Genomic DNA, 16,511 nt, shown 5'->3' with positions numbered 1-16,511 from the left:
TGCGCTAACGGCTTACACGCAAAGAAATGGCTCACTTTTTTGCACCGTTTATAGAACTACCTCTGATTTCAATCGGACGCTGTTTAGAGAATTATTACCGGTGCGCTGACGTAATCACAGCTGCGACACGTAGCGCGACGCAATTTTATTGCTTTTAGGAACGAAGCTGCTTATAGCATCACTTGGTTGGTCGTCCTTCTATTCAGCGTAGCCAGCGTAACCACGGAGTGAATGATATTATCACGTTCTTTCCTGAATTTTTCTTATCATCCCGTTACGCTGTACGCGATTCTCAGCGCAAACCACTCCTACCGTGTTCGAGAACCTTCAGAGTTACCATAGATCATTTTGTTGAGATTAAGTCCGCGTCGTGAGCATTTCATAATATTCTGGAATCAGCGTCACCGCTAGCGATAACGCTAGTATATTCTATGGCGTGCGTAAATGCCGACACGCTTCACCGCTTGCCACTTTATCGATGGCCGACGCTACACTGACCGTTAATAGTGCAACGCTACTGTAACCCGACTTTCCGTTTATCGAGTACAGGTTCGCCAAAATAAAGTTTGATCTGACCATATAGTCTCCTGCCTTCAGCCACGTACCGACGCCGTGACATCTGGTGGAGGCGCTTCCCAATTCATGTACCGCACACCCTTTTCCCCCGTGAACCAAGTACGCGTCATAGAGAAGACAGCGACGCCGACCATGACCAGCGAGTCAGCTGTAGGCAACAAGGTCTGCCACTGGAGTACGGGCCTTCATTCAAGAAGACTCGCACGTCCACCATCACGACCCCTGCTGCAACGGTGACTGCCGCAGCACCACTGCCTGCCGCTATCGTGATGCACCCACCCAGAGAGCCACCGTGCTTTCATGAAGCACCTAATGAAAACCCGGAAATCTGGCTCTAGACCTACAACCGAATCGCCTCATTCAACAGCTAGGACACCGAAGAAAAACTACGCCGCGTATACTTCGCTGGACTCCTTGCCAACCGGTTGTACAAGCGCTCGCGATCTCTGACGACAGTGCAGCTCTGGCCAACTGGGTTGATCCTATGCCACCTCCTGACGCCGGTCCTCGATGACGACGACAGCGTAGCCCTAACTGACTGGATTAGCCCTACGCCATCTCCTATCGCCGACAAAAGCTCTCGACAGTGGTGCCCCGTCCTCGGACTCCTGCAACCGTGTCCATCTTTCCTGTCTTCTTACTTCCGTCGTTCGCTGTTATTGTGCCTCACTCTCTCCTTGTTCTCTCTGTGTCTCCCTACCTTTTTAACCTATCCTTTTAATCCCTTCTCTACCCCCATCCCTCGTGAGCAACAGTTGAGGTATCCTCCTCATGAGAGACAGTTGTGGGACTCACTTTTCTCTTCTTTTCACTTAAAAGCACTTCCTCCTCTGCGTAGAAGCCGCCGCGAAGACGTGGTTCGAGAACCGGGAGTCCGCGCTTCGAAGCTGAGATGTCTTTCGGACGACGTTCCTTCGCACGTTAACGAGCGTCGTCCACAAGGAACGTGCTGTGACTATTTTGGAGACCCGGTGCAATTTCCCAACGAAAATGTCAGAATCTTCGTCGAGGAGATGACCTGGTTGTTCCGCCACGCTGACTCCGCCATGACCGATGACAAGAAGGTCCGATTCCTTATGCGAGGTGTTAAAGAAGTGCTGTTTACAGGGCTTGTGCGCAACCTCACCGAGGCCAGCATTATCGAGAAGGCACTTGAAATGTGCACCAGGCAGTATGACCGCCGCTCTTCAGCAGTACGCTACTCCGAGGCTCATGCCCTCAGCAACGACGACCTGCACGAGACAATCTGAGCGATTGTGCGGGAAGAGCTGCGCAAGCTATTACCTTCGCCGCAGCGTCAAGGTGATTCGATCCCAGACATTGCGCAAGATAAGTTTGGCAATCGATTGGGATGTCCAAAGTTCTGCAGCCTCAGCCGCAAGCGATGAGCTACGCTGCTGCAGCCCGACGCTACGCCCGCTTTTCACGCCCACGTCAAGAGGCCACACCGTCGCAGTTTTGCCGCCAGCCACCGCCGCCGCCGACACCATACCACTCTATCCACCGGTCAGCGCTACGCTCCGACGAAAACCAACGTGTGGCGTGTCCCTGACCACCGACCTTTCTGCTACCACTGTGGAGAAGCTGGCTAAAATTACCGCCGCTGCCAATAGCGTCAGATGGGACTGCATAGTTTTGCCGTCAATGCACCACGTTCACAGCGGGTGAAAGACCTCGTGACATCGCTGACTACCTTGCAGCAGTGCAGTGGAAACCCCGACGATCTTCTCCTTCGCCGTCACCTGGCCGCTACATGTCGCCTCACCGCCGGCCTTACACTGGCCCAACGCGGGGCCAGTCTCCTAGCCATTATCCGGGAAACTAATGGCAGCAACCGCTGGAGATGCAGTTGATGTACGACGAACTGCCGAAGATCCTCCGTTGACGACCACGACACCGCGGCGACACCTTAAGAACCCGCCAAAACATGAACGTTGCCCTGACACAAAAGCTTTCGGGTCAGAAGACGACTTGATAAGACAACGTCGAAGCAGCGGTACAAACCACCGTAGCCGAGATCCGACGCCAGGATCTAACTGCAATGCGGTGAGACGAACTAGCGACCTCGACGTCCTCATCGACAGCCACAGGGTCACAGCTCTCGTCGACACCGTAGCCGACTATTCCGTCACTAGTGAGACATTCGCCGCGAAGTTAAAGGAAGTTAGCATAACTTGAGAAGGCCTTGAAATTCGTACAGCAGGAGGCCATTTAGTCACACCAGCAGTCACCTGCACAGCCAGAGTCACCATTACCCATAAGATTTATCTCGCAAGCTTCGTCGTACTGCAGCATTGCTCAAGAAATGTCATCCTTGGTATGGACTTCTTAAGGCTCACGGCGCCGTCATTGACCTGAGGTCAGAGGCAATAACGCTATTTCATTTCATTTCATTTAATGAAGCCTTAAGGATCCGGAGGCATTACATAAGACGGGGGCAAACAACATATGAGGGACTCTTAATCGCACAAACGCCCAAAAAGAAAGAAAAGACGGAGAAAGGGAGGAAAACCATCTTTATGAAAGGAAACAAGCAGGCAGAAAAAAAGAAAAGCAACTACCGTAGACTGAAAATAAAACAGCAATATACACAAGCAATGCTTCCTAGAAAAGTTTATTCCAGGAACGTGAGCCGCGAACGTGACGCCGTACCCTGGGATTTTACCCTCCCCCTCCAGTACGGCCGGTACGGAGGCGACAGCCTTTGGCGGCCGCCCCTTGCAAAAGCAGCAATGCTCTAACAGTTGCCTCCGAGCAGCTGTGATGTGACGTGAGAGAGCGGTACGGTAATGTCACGTGACAGAGCGGTACGAATGCGAGTGGTCACACGCGATGTACGGTCGCAACACGCGGGAAGAGGCATGGCCTCCGAGATTTGGCGCTGGCAGGAAGCTCCCAATTAAAAAGAGAGAGGCGTTCAAGGGATAGCTTTTCTAGGAGGCGTTGACACAAGCAATCGGCATCATAATGCATGGGTCACTAAAAGTTAGTTACTAACATGGTTCAACTAAGAATTCATTTTAATTTAGGTCAGATGCATTGTTATTTTGTCTTGATAAGTCGTGAGGTCGGTGGACGAAACAATGCTGTCGGGGAGGGTATTCTATGGGGTTATTGCATGAGGGAAAACAGAATCTTTCCTCGATGATGTGCGGCACCGAATGTGTGCGGTTAATTTTGCTGTGGTTGAGGCGCGGCGAGATTCGGCGCAGGGGCTGAAGTCGAGGGTGCCTGGCAAGTGGGTGATAATAGAAAGAGTGAAGCAAGCAGAGACGCGAGATGATTCGACGTGATTGGAGACATGGAAGGTCAAGTGTACGTTTGAGTTCAGTGATGGCAAATTTACGCGAGTAGTTTGATGTTATGAAGCGAGCAGCGCGATTCTGGATGAGTTCTAGTTCGTAGGCGAGATATGCTTGTGAGGTGTGCCAGGTAGATGAAGCGTATTCCAATTTAGGCGGAACGTATGTCTGATATGCAAGTTTTTTAATAGTGACAACTGTCGCCCTACTAGGGGCGACAGTTGTCGCCCCTAGTAGGGCATGCAACTGTTTGGTGCAGATTAACGTCCAGAGTAAGTTCAAGAAATTGCTTTGGTTCGCTAGATGGTGATTTGTTGGCTTCTGAAAGTAACGATTATTTCATTCTGGGATGGTTACAGTCTCTGAAAAGGGAGATGGGTGCCTCGGGTATATCTTTTTTTATTTGTTCTAGAGAAAAAAGTAACTTCTCGCAAAAGAAGGGGCTACTGTCTCGTGGGCGGTAACATATTCCAAACACTATTTTGCCAATTGTACTGTGCACGCATACCCGTGTTAGTTCAATGTTGTCGTCGTGAGTGATTAGTGAGGATGATAAGCTGTCCCTAACGGCAATCAGCACTCCTCCACCTCGCCTGTCATGTCGGTCACGTCGATATACTACGAAATGGGGGTTGGATGGAAAAACTTCGCAGTCACTGACGTCTTTGTTAACCACGTTCAGGTTAACGAGAGGATATCGGCTGCGGTATATTCTATGAAGCTTTTGAGTTCGTCACATTTTAGGGTTATGCTGCGGATGTTGGTGAAAAGCACGCTAATGTTAAGGAATGAATCAAGTCGGTTTTGGGAGGAAGAGAGGACAGCATTTCTTTTTCGTCACTGGGGTGGTACAGATAGGGTATCTTCAGGGGCTGCTAGTGTAGTTCTGTTTGGTGCTGAGGGGTTTTCGATAACGCTATCAGATGCAACGAAGTCCTTAACGTTCGTAGCAATTCACAACGTAACTGCAGCATCGGCTGGAGTTTTTTTTTTTCGTAGAGAGCAGAGCTGTGCGTCTGCTCTTATTTTCGCCGTCATTCTGGCGAGTGAACCAGCAAGCACTTCACGGCGGTTTGGTGACGCGTCTGACTAGCGGGGATAAATTCGTACCTCTCTTTCCAAGTGCTCAATGCGCAAATACACCTAATATTTAGCTCAACCACTGTTTGTTACGCGGTAGTTGCACCTGGTTGTACAGCAAACTGTGTAAAGGAGTCAGGCTTTGCACTACTCTAAATTGCGCCGACAGGTGGCGCTGCATGCCCACAAACTTTTTTTTCGTAGTGCAGGGCTCGAGTTTAGTAATTATCGAGTATAGGGACAATTGGTGTAAGAAAGACATGGTTAAAAAGACTGTGAAGTTTTCAGGATGTGGACTGGGTTTGAAAGTGGACCCAAGCGTAGAAGCGGATGGGGAAGAGGCTGACGCGAAATGTAGGCAATGTGAGGTCGAGGAAACAATGAAGAAAATGATGGTTGCCCAGAGTGAGCTGCTGATGAGAATCGCCGAGCTCGAGACTGCGTTGGCGACAGAGCAAGAGAAAACGAGGGCAATGGGAGAAAGACTGAAGTCCGCCGAGGAAGCACTAGCGAAGCTGAACAAAGAAGCGGCCTACGGAGAGAACAGTAGGGAACCGGCAACCAGAACGGTGGAGAAGGAAGAGCAAGCAAGTTTGAAAAAAAACAGGTTTAGCCGGTTCAATTGTCGCAAGGCCCAGCTTCAGCGAGGTAGTGGTGGGGCTGGGAGGGGACAAAGCAGCCGGCGTCACAAGCCCCGTGTACATGGACGCGACGGGGGTGGGCTGAGTTGAGTGGCGGGTTCAGCTTACCTCGACGCGCCCGAGTTTATATGAACTCGCACGGACGAGTTGAGGGGAGCGGTGATCGCAGCGACGCTTTGCGTCGAGGCGAGCTGAAAGCCCGTCTTCCGGTACGGGTTTCCGCTCCTCCAAACCTGCGCTCTCGCCTCTCGCTGCTGTGGGCTGCGGTTTTTTACGCAGTTGTCGCTCCACCACCGCGATGGCTATCTCATCTCCCGTCTTGGTATTTTTTTCTCAGTTTGCACTAGCTGTACTTTATGGTTGTGTTGGTGTCTTGACTAACACTGCACAACGCGATGGCAGCAGTGGTTCTGTAAGCGCAGGAAAATTACTGGCGGTAAGCGCAGGAAAATGGAGCACGAATAAACAAGCCGGCTTTGGTGCATTTAGGAGGCTGCCGAGGAACCCTCGGTGCAGTGAAGTGCGCTTACGGTCCGCCGTTGACAGCCTTGGGGGCAGCTCAATATAAATAATATTTTCTCGCGTAAAACAAAGATTCGTATCAAACTTCTCAGGAAAAGTTGAAAAGCTGTAAATATTTCTGACTTTGGTCAAGAACACTGCATTGCTTCCCCGCAAAGCACATTAACATACACTAGTGGTGAATGCGTTTTAACAAGGAAATGCGGTTCTTTTCTTACCGACTGGAATCGGTTTACCGTGCTGCGTATAATATTTCACTTTTTCGAAGTTTTGTCGCAACCTAACTGCCACCATATTTGAGAAATTAAAATTTTCTTTTGAAAATTGGTTCCAAAAATGAATAGTGTAGTAAAGTGACCAACCATTACTTTTTATAGTGTAATCGTAGATGTTCTAGTGTACTGTCTGGAATATTTGGCGTGGAACGACCCTCATCTCCTCTAAAACCTGAACACTAAACCCGAAAAAACGTTCGAAATGCCTAAGTCCGTTCAGGGATTCATGAAACACGAATTAAAAAGAGTGAAACCAACCCTGGACTACGCTTTTCCTCGGGGGGAAATTACATGTATTGGTAAAGGCACTTAATTTTTGTGATAAAGTTAATTTAATTTACACCACTTGCAAAAAACCCAAAACAAAACTTACAAAGAATAAAATACACGAAAGTATTTGCCTTTTCATAGTCGAACCTGGCTGTGAAGAACGCAAAATAAATGCAAGCGGAGTTGGAATGCTGCGCATTAGTAGACAATTCTGCGAATTTACGCAAATGTATTCTGATGGCGAGATGACCAGAAACTTTATTAAAGCGTTCATGTGCACGTATTTGAGATTTCTGGCGCACAAGCCGATTTCCTGCTACGGGCAGAGCAAAATAGCCGGTCGTGAGAACAAGCTCTCGTAGGACGTGCCAAGTAAGATTTAAACGTAAAAGTGATCTGCATTTACCGCATAACAGAACGATGTCCTCGTTCTGTTATGCTTGCTATCGAGCAAATCACTCAGTTTTTTCTCGTTGACTAAAGCTAGCAACGTCGTTATTTCATCATCTGTCCACATGGTGCGTGGAGCCCGCGAGGATGTCATCGTGCCTAGTGCGCGCGTAACAGCCGACAGAGAAAGAGCAACGTCGGAGTGTTGGGGACAGGGGAAGCAGAGACCGCGACGGGCGGGAGAGGTCACGAGCCGTCAACTCAGCGCGACCGGTTATACATGCCCTTTCTGAGCGCGGCGAGTTCGGTGAACCTACCCCCTGTTTCCGGGTCGACGGGACTCGCCGCGACGACTCTCCGCCCCGACGCGTCCACTTATACATGGGGAGGGCGAATCCAGAAAACTTGTTTATTTCGACTCAACGCGCCCTCGTCGGGTCAATGTAAACGGGCCTACAGGTGCAAGTAGTCCCCAGGTGCAGGACGCTCCAGCTGAAAAGTCACAGCATGTGATAATTGCCGGGGACTCGAATTTAAATCGATGCACAGAAGCCATCAAAGAGAGGGTAAGAGGGTTGCAGTAGGGGCGTTCCCAGGATGCAAGCTTGAAGCAGTCATGAGGAAAGCGAGCGCAAAACTCAAAACTACAGCTGAGAGACGAAACCTCGTGATAATTTTAGGCGGTTTAAACGATGTCCTAAATGAAGATACATCAGGACTAGCAACCACACTGGCGAAAGGCGTCGATGACATGCGCGCCACTTCTCCTAAGGTACAGGTAGTGATATGCACAATACCGAAGGTACCATTGCGTGATAGCAATCTGCAAAGAGCGGTTGTCAACGCAAACCAAGAGATATGGTGGAGGAGTAGAGAGAAAGGCTTTGAGGTGGTGGAAATAAACAGAGAGGTGCATAGGTGGGGTGGTTTTCAACGAGACAGAATTCACTTCGATGGGCGGCTAGGTCATGAGGTGGGTTGGCGGCTTGCAGGACGCGCTGTAGCTTTTTTGAGGGGCAAGCGAGCCCTTCGGGGTGCATGATAGCTAGTAACGAGGAAAACAACCAGGGAGACTCTTCGACAGGTGGTATGGACAGATACGATTCCAAAGTGGCACCAATATCTAAGATAGGTAGAGTCCGGGGCATAAATAGACGTAGCCACGAGCGCCGAGTCAATTCAGACATAGGGTATATTAACATGCAGGGTGGTAGGAACAGGCTGAAGTGGGAACAGATAAAAGAACAGCTAAGGGAAGAGAGGCCGGCAGTATACGGTTCTGTAGAAACACATCTCAGGGACATGAAACTACCTCCGAACAATCCGGACTACGTGTGGGAATATTTATTTTTATTTTATTTATTACATACTGCAGTCCGTAGACCAAGCAGGAGAATATTGTAATAGAACAGAAGGCAACAGAAAGGGGGGTGGTATTGGGGCATTCATTCATAAAAGTAAAGACTGGCGAAGGGTCAAGCAGGAGTGCAAGGAACATTTATGGCTAAAAGGGAAAGTGGCAGGTCAAATGACACTCCTTGGTTTCGTGTACTTTTGCACGGGAGCAAAGGTCAGAGAGGGAAACCAGGCAATGGTAGAGTGTATATCAAAGGACATTCAGGAGTTAGGAAGATTGTGCGAGATAATTATACTAGGAGACATGAATGCCCACATAGAAGATATAGATGGGTATACCAACCCGACAGGCAAAATGATCATGAGTATGTGTGAAAGGCTTGATTTGATCATTTGCAAAAGTACCGAGAAGTGTGAAGGGCAAATAACATGGGAGGTAGGAAGGCTGCAGTCGACGATAGATTATCCACTGATGTCACATATGTATAATAAGCTCACGGGAATGCACACAGGTGAAGGTGGCTCCAGAAGTCTGGGTAGTGATCGCAAACGTATCAAGCTAAGTTTTGGAAGAGCAGTGAAAGTGGGAAGGAGACCAGATGAGCAACTACAGGAAAATTTTTACTCAGAAAGGCAAATTGAAATAGCCACTAAACAAATTGAGAAAGTAATCACGGAGGATAATAAGAGAGTGTGGACATACCCGAATCTAATTAGACTCTTTGAGCTAGAGGCTGCTAAGACGCGTGACAAGTCACCCCGGAAAAGAAGACACAAACCCAAAAGTTGGTGGAATGAGGAAGAGAGCCATAGCAAAACATCAGGAAGCCCTTAGGAAACACAGACATGTTAAGCAGCGGGGTGAACCGAGAAATGATGTTGAAATAAAATGGGATACCTTTCTAAGCTGTAGAAGGGATGCATTCCTTCTGATCAATGAAAAGATTAGAAGAAAGGGAGCCCAATGGCTGGCAGAAGTATATAAAAAAATAGAAAGGCAGCTGCGAAATTTTGGAACCATCTAAACTTCCTAAGAAATGAGACGAGCCTAGAGCAGAGTTTTATAACTACAGCCCAAGGTTCTAGGCTAGAAGGGGACGAAGCAATTGAATATATAAGAACAAGGGTGACAGAAAAATTTGAACAAAGAAGTACTTTATGCACAACAATAGACAAGGACGAATCAAGTGGTGCATTGGCTCCATTTTCACAACGAGAGTGGGAAAGGGCTGAGAAAAGGATTCCTAGTAGAACATCAACAGGCCCAGATGGCATTCCAATTATGCTGATAAAAACATTAGGTCCGAAGCCTAAGCAGGCTCTGAGAGAGGCAGTGAGCAAAATAATAATCGATGGTGAAGTTCCTGATGGATGGAAACTTAGCAGGATGAGCCTGATCTATAAAGGAAAGGGAGACAAAGATGACATAAACAACTACCGTCTTATAACAGTGACATCGGTGGTTTACAGGCTGGCGATGCAGATTATAAAGGAAAGACTGCAGGCATGGATAGAGGATGAGGGGGTGCTGGGGGAACTGCAGCATGGGTTTCGGAAACACAGGAGGTTGGAAGACAATCTGTTCTCACTGACGCAGTGCATCGAAATAGCAGGAAAGTAGCACAGGTCCCTGTGGCTAGCATTTTTGGATATCAAGGGAGCGTACGATTGCGTAGGTCAAGAGGAATTGTGGGAAATACTGGACACGCTAGGCGTGCAACATGTAGTCACTAATCGTTTAAAGGGTATCTCTAAAGGTAAGAAGGTAGTTATAAAGTGGGAAAAACAGGTATCCAAGCCTGCAGAGGTAAAACGGGGGCTTAGGCAGGGGTGTCCCCTGTCACCCTTATTATTCATGATGTACCTACAAGGATTAGAGGCCAAATTAGAGGGAAGTGGACTGGGCTTCAACCTCTCTTTAGTCAAACAAGGATAACGTATTGATCAGGCACTACCAGCATTAATGTACGCAGATGATGTAGTGCTAATGGCCAACAACAAGGAAGATTTGCAGAGATTGATGGACATCTGCAGTAATGAGGGAGATGGGTTAGATTTTAGATTCAGTAAGGAAAAATCAGCAGTCATGATTTTCAATGATAACGAAGGTAGTGAGCTTAGAATACAGGAGGTAACGCTAGAGATAACAGATAAATACAAATATCTGGGCGAATGGATAAACAATGGGACCAAGTACCTGAGGGAACACGAAATATACATGACTAAAGGAAACAGGAATGCAGCAGTGATGAAAAATAGGGCACTGTGGAATTACAATAGGTATGATGTTGTGAGAGGAATATGGAAAGGGTTCATGGTTCCTGGGCTGACGTTCGGCAATGCAGTCTTGTGCATGAAATCAGAAGTTCAAGGAAGATTAGAAATTAAGCAACGCGGAATTGGTCAGCTTGCTTTAGGAGCTCATGGGAATACACCAAATCAGGGAGTACAAGGTGATATGGGATGGACATCATTTGAGGGCAGGGAAGCTAGCAGAAAGATAAAATTTGAGAAGCGATTGAGGGAAATGGGGGAGGAGCGTTGGGCTAGGAAGGTTTTCAGCTACTTGTACATAAAGAATGTCGACACAAAAAGGAGGGAGCGAACCAGGAAATTCACTGGTAAATACTTAGAAAACAGCAGGTGGGCAAACCAAAAAGAACTATCGGTTAAGAAGAAAGTGAAGGAAACGGAGACTGACATGTGGAGAATTGGCATGAATAAGAAGTCCGCACTGGAGATCTATCGAACTTTTAGGCTGGAAATTACCAAGGAAGGGATGTATGAAAATACTCGGGGAAGTTCTCTTCTGTTTGAGGCCAGGACAGGAGTATGGTGAACCAAGACAGATCGGGCCAAATACGAAGGGGTAGACACGGTATGCAGTGCGTGTGGAGAGGAAGAGGAAACGGCCGAACACTTGATAATGTTCTGTAAAGGGCTACACTCTATAGTTCAGGATGATGGCGCAGAGTTTTTCAAAGCACTGGGGTTTAGGGACCGGGAGGGCAAAATAGACTTTAAGCGGGTAGAATTAACTAGAAGGAGGTTAACTGATTGGTGGCTAAAGTCAAGGCACGAGTGAAAATTAAACTCTTCACTGCAAAGTACGAATCCTCAAACTCACTTTTTAAAGAAAAAAATGCCGCCACATCCATGAAGTGAATGATGATGAGTGGGCGAAGCTCCGGAGGTAAACCTGGTAAACCATGAATCCTCCGTACATTTTGCCCACTCGATTTTATTGCAACGCTCCCCCTAGCGTACGTCGCCGCACTATATTGAACGATGACACGCGCCATATGTGGCATCATTCCTATTTTATAACACCTCGCATCTTTCATAATCAACTACACGTACCGCCGTCTAGTTTATAACAACTTGCATCTTTTGGATGGACGGACGGACGGACGGATGGATATGGCTGTACCCTTTAGATCGGGCGGTGGCTAGCGTAATACTTAATGCCGTCAGCTACAAGTACCGCCATCTAGTGAACACTGCAAGAACTGAACGAGAGGTGGCTACATACAGGGGACGCACAGCCCACGCCTTAAGGAGCTTCGCTCCTAAAAAATAAATGTAGTTTTTGGTTCATTAAGTATCATGGCTAGGTGGCGCTAGCCACCATCCGATCTAAAGTGTGCAGCCCCGTCCGTCCGTCCGTCCGTCCGTCCACCCACCCACCCATCCACCCACCCACCCACCCATCCATCCATCCATCCATCCGTCCGTCCGTCCGTCCGTCCGTCCGTCCGTCCGTCCGTCCGTCCGTCCATCCATCCATCCATCCATCCATCCGTCCGTCCGTCCGTCCGTCCGTCCGTCCGTCCATCCATCCGTCCATCCATCCATCCATCCATCCATCCAGAGTCGAACGTCTATGCAATAGGGTAGCGGGACAAGGGAACGGATTGCGCACATACATGGCTCTGGAACCATCGGCAAGCGTTACGACAACAAGCGGGACGACAGGGTTCCGGCAACGAGCGCATTCTTGCGACGGCATAAAGAGGGCAGTAGAATCAAGGACGAAGTTGCACAAAATAGACACTACGGCGACTGAAAAAGCAGAGATAGGACGACGTCAGCGGCAACGTTACCTTTTTGGGTGTTTAAAGGAGATCTATGAATGTCGTGCGGAACGGTAACAAAACAATTTGTGCACGAGCGCAGTCGACAACAGCATGATTAGTGGAAGGAAAGTTCCATCCCAGGATCATTTCATGAGACGTATGAGGAAAGACGACAAATTGAACGATGTAAAGCAGTCCTTGAATCACAACACGAGCAGTGCATGTGGCAGAAGGCTGAACGTGCTGTGAACTCGCTGTGCGTAAAGAAATAAATGTCAACCATGGGAGTCGTCACTTTGTTCAGTTTGCAGCATAACACTTCACTGATTAACGAATAGCGGCACCTGTGTCGACAAGAACAGTTGTGGCGAAACCACAACGAGATTGCCGTGTTTGTGGACGGTTGTCCACAAACACGGCAATCTCGTTAGGGGGTGAAAGATGAGGCCTTGGAAATTTTGCCGGTGGCACAGTTCTTGCTTCAGGAACTGTGACTCTAAGTTTTCCTCCTGAGCATTGTTGGAACGACGAAGCGTGGGGGAAGGAGACCGCATACGGGGGTAGAAGATCGACGTAAACTGAAGTCTGGTCGATGTGAGCGGACGTCAGGTGCATCAGCTGTAACATGCGATTCCGATTACCGAGGTATGTTGCCAAAACGCTGAGCGTCATTAAAATAGGATCCACGGTGACGACAGTAGGACGAGAAATGCCATAGAATACCGCAGTTGTAGCAGACGGGCTGGTTATCCGCAGTACGCCAAGAGTTTATAGGTGCTCGAGGTGGCGAGAAGGGTCAATTTACCGGGTAAACTGAAACTGGCGACCTGTAGTAGATGGTGATTGGACTTTATGAAGGGAGCGGTGGTTGAGCAGGAGGTCGGCAGACGGCTCTAGCAAAGAAACTAGGTTGAAACTTTAAGCAAACAATAAGAGAGACAGCGAGCAAAGCAATAATGAATGGTAAAACCACCAATTTGTGGAAACTAAGCAGGATGAGCATTATCTCTGAAGGGAAGGAGGATGACGCTGATATAAACAACTACCGTTCTATAACAGTGACATCTGTTTACAGGCTGGTTATGCAGGTAATAAAGGAAATACTACAGACATAGGTGAAGAATGAGGGGCTGCTGGGAGAACTACAAACTGGGTTCTGTAAACGAAGGAGGAGGTTGCAGTGTATTGAATAGCGAGAAAAGAACACAGGAGCCTGTGGCTCGCATTTCTAGATATCAAGGGAGCTTGCGATAGTGTGACTCAAGAAGACTTGTGGGGAATTCTGGACGTACTAGAAGTGGAAGATAGAATAACTAATATTCTAAAAGACATTTATAAAAGTAACGAGGTAGTTATAAAATAGGAAAAGGAGGTATCTGAAACGATAGAGATACAACGCAGGCTTCGACAGGGATGTTTCTTGTCACCTTTCTTATTTATGCTGTATCGACATGGGCTAAAAGCCTAATTAAAGTGGAGTTCACTTCGCTTCAGCCTCTCTTTTACCAAGCAAGGAAAGCACATTAAACAGCCATTACCAGCATTGATGTATGCAGATGATATAGTATTATTAGCCGACAACAAAGAACAACTGCAGGGATTAATAGACATCTGTGGTAAAGAGGGAGATAGGTTAAATTTGTAGTTCAGCAGGGAAAAATCAGCATTCATGAATTTTATAAATAACAAAGGCAGTGAGCATAACATACAGGAAACCATGCAAGAAGTAGTGGGTAATGCTCAGAGACGCCGAGTAAGACATGCGCGCAGCTCATAGCAACAACAGGAAGTCCCTTTATCCCTTTATTCCAAACTGCCCCTCTGCTATATACCCCACAGGATGTGGTGCGCGCATGCTCCCAGCGCCATTCATTAGAGGATCAACATAGCAATCAGCGTCCACTACGTCTTCCCTCCCGGGATGGTTACATGTTCACAGCACGACCAGAACGCATATGCTTAGATTCACCACACTGAGGCGTACTTGCTTGCACAGGTAGAGTGTGCATTTCAGGCGAGGAAGGCATCCTCACAGGTGGCACAGGTGATGCCGCACGATGTACTGGTAGACGATGCTTCCAGCTCTGAGGTAGAGGCTGATGCTCTTGGCGGACTTGATGACAAGGTTCTATGCGTCAGTGATGAAGCTGTTGCTCCTTATCCTTGGGCATTTTGGTCACCTACAAAGGGCACCAGATGGCAGCGGTTTCTCTGGACATCACTCGAAGTCTCGACTACGTATGACCTTGGTCGCTGAGCTGGGCTGAAAACACAAGCGCTGCAACCTAAATCCTTTATCCACACGCCCTCTCCGACATTGAGAGAAATCAGAGCAGTAGCACTGTGACGACAATTGTAGTCCTTCGCCTGTTGCAACTTCGCTGCAGTATTCTGTGCTTGAAATTTCTCGTGATTTGGTAAGGCCGGAAGAAGTCATTCAGACAGAACCGGAAGACCAGTTTGTAGTCTTTCCATGAGTAACTGAGCTTGAGAGACGCTGGAAGCTCCATGTGTGTCTCGGTATGCAAATACAGCGAGGTACGGATCCGGGCTTTTCTTCAGCAATTCTTTCACGGTACGCACCATGCGCTCTGCCTCTCTATTACTCTGAGGGCATCGAGAGCTGCTAGTCTCGGGGCTGAATCGATACGCCGTTGCAAAGTTGGCGAACTCCTTGGACGAGAATTGAGGTCCATTGCCCGTCCGCATTACGTCTGGTATTCCGAAACGAGCAAAACAACTCTTGACCACAGCAACCACCGCTTTTGCTGACGATGTTCCGAGTGTGACTACGTCTGGGGATCTGGAGTAGTAGTCCATGATGAGGACATAGTCGCGTCCTTCCGCGTGGAACAAGTCGATTCCCAGGCGTTGCCATGGTCGTTCCAGTGTTGGCGTTGGTGTCAGTGGCTCAGAACGCAAAACTCATGTCTCAGCCCACTTAGCACATTGAGCCACAAGGTCTTCGATATGCTGGTTGCAATGGGGCCACCAAACGCACTAGCGGGCGCGCTCTTGACAGCGGCGGACACTTTGATGTCCTTCATAGAGCAGGGCGAGAATGTTCTTGCGTTGAGCTGACGGAACGACAATGCGGCGATCCAGTAAGAGTAACCCATCGTAGACACTCAGTCTTTCTCGCTCCTTCCAGTATGGTCCTAAATGAGTCGGAACTCTCTTCTTCGATGGCCAGGCTTCTTCACAATAAGTCATAGTATAGTAACACTCGATATCGTGAGCTTGAAGACGACGGATGCCGTCCATATGATTCGCCAATTGTGGAGGTAGATCCTTGAGAATTTCCCCTATATAGACTTACAAGCTGCTGACTGCTTTGGAAGTTGGCAAGCCACATGGTGCTCTTGATAGTGTGTCTGCTGGGGCTAGCAGTTTTCCGGGAACGCACTTGACGGAGAACCGATAGCGCATCAGTTTGATCCGCATACGTTGAATTCGAGGTGGCAAGACGTCTAGATCTTGGTTTGACAGGAGGGGTACAAGCGGAAGGTGATCGGACTCGACCTCAAAGCTTAGTCCACGTAGGTATTGGTCAAACCTGGTGAGAGCCCATATGACAGTGAGAGACTCCTTTTCCGTTTGACTGTAGCATCTTTTTGTAGTAGTGAGAGATCTGGAAGCATAGGTGATTGCACGTCGAATTCCTGATGGTTGACCTTGGAGTAAGACGGCGCCAAGGCCATGAGAGCTTGCGTCAGCTGATACTATAGTTGGGTAATGGGAATTGTACATAGCCATACATGTGTTGGAGCTGAGACAACACTTTATCTTCTCGAACGCTTGCTCTTGGTTGTAACTGCAGCTCCCCGCGTTGTTCTTGTTGAAGAGTGTACGAATAGGTGCAGAGATCTCGGACAGGTTTGCAATGAATTGAGCCACATGGTTTACTATGCCAAATAATCGGCGAACACCACTAACATCGATTGGTGGTGGGAGATTCATGATAGCCTAGACTGTGTCCGGGTCTGTATTAATTCCTTGCTGGCTGACGACAAATCTTAAGAC

The 16,511-nt window shown here is 48.2% G+C and overlaps 1 protein-coding gene and 1 pseudogene across 1 annotated transcript in view; one reads left to right on the top strand and one right to left on the bottom strand.

Annotated features, from left to right (window-relative positions):
• LOC119164622 (ATP-binding cassette sub-family C member 2) overlaps window positions 1-16,511 on the bottom strand; it is a 121,297-nt gene that overhangs the window by 12,527 nt on the left and 92,259 nt on the right. The gene's annotated exons all lie outside the window — the stretch shown is intronic.
• LOC142771450 (uncharacterized) lies at window positions 10,499-11,547 on the top strand (annotated as a pseudogene).

The sequence above is a fragment of the Rhipicephalus microplus genome, chromosome 9 (genome assembly GCF_043290135.1).
Source record: "Rhipicephalus microplus isolate Deutch F79 chromosome 9, USDA_Rmic, whole genome shotgun sequence".
NCBI classification, from domain to species: Eukaryota; Metazoa; Arthropoda; class Arachnida; order Ixodida; family Ixodidae; genus Rhipicephalus; species Rhipicephalus microplus.
This window is presented reverse-complemented; position numbering and strand designations above follow the sequence as displayed.